This window comes from Lathyrus oleraceus, chromosome 7 (assembly GCF_024323335.1).
Source record: "Lathyrus oleraceus cultivar Zhongwan6 chromosome 7, CAAS_Psat_ZW6_1.0, whole genome shotgun sequence".
Lineage (NCBI taxonomy): Eukaryota > Viridiplantae > Streptophyta > Magnoliopsida > Fabales > Fabaceae > Lathyrus > Lathyrus oleraceus.
Window position 1 is genome coordinate 428,344,252 of NC_066585.1, and position 795 is coordinate 428,345,046.

Consider the following 795-nt stretch of genomic DNA (forward strand, 5'->3'; position numbering starts at 1 on the left):
TTAAAAAACTTTCTTCAGTTAGCAGACACCTTTAAAACCAATGGAGCTTCTCCTGAGGCGATACGCTTAAGATTATTTCCCTTTTCCCTCAGAGATAAAGCTCTATCATGGTTAGATTCCCTTCCACCCAATTCAATAACAACTTGGGATGACCTTAGGAAAGTTTTTCTTGCTAGATATTTTCCCCCAAGTAAGACCGCTCTTCTTCGAAACCTTATAACTAGATTTACCCAACTCCAAGGAGAGTCGTTGTTCGAAGCCTGGGAGAGATATAAAGAACTATTAAGAGCATGCCCACACCATGGCTTAGAGAATTGGCTAATCATCCAAACCTTCTATAATGGACTTCATTATAACACTAAGATGACCATCGACGCTGCCGCTGGTGGCGCACTGATGAATAAACCTTACCCTGAAGCTAGTGCCCTTATCGAGGATATGGCCCAAAACCATCAATCATGGGGAGTAGAACGAGCGACAGTGGAAAAGAAGGAAGCCCAAGGAGGAATACATGAGCTAAGCTCTATAGACATGATGCAGGCTAAAATGGACGCGTTGGCCCTTAGAGTCGAACATATGTGTACAACTCCGAATACTGTAGCCGCAGTTTCGCCGAATTGTGAGATATGTGGAACGCAAGGACACCAATCCGCCGAATGCAATCTGTTAAATGAAACCAACACTGAGCAAGTGAACTATACCCAAGGGAACCCATTTTCTAACACATATAACCCTGGATGGAGGAATCACCCAAACTTCTCCTACAAAAATAATAACCCTATTCAAAATACCGCA

General features: G+C 43.0%; 1 non-coding gene across 1 annotated transcript; it reads right to left on the bottom strand.

The window, feature by feature from the left end:
- Window positions 1-201: 201 nt before the first annotated feature.
- Window positions 202-308, bottom strand: LOC127109521 (small nucleolar RNA R71). The gene has a single exon (XR_007796798.1). It is a non-coding gene; the product is annotated as a small nucleolar RNA R71 (small nucleolar RNA).
- Between the last annotated feature and the right edge of the window lie 487 nt (window positions 309-795).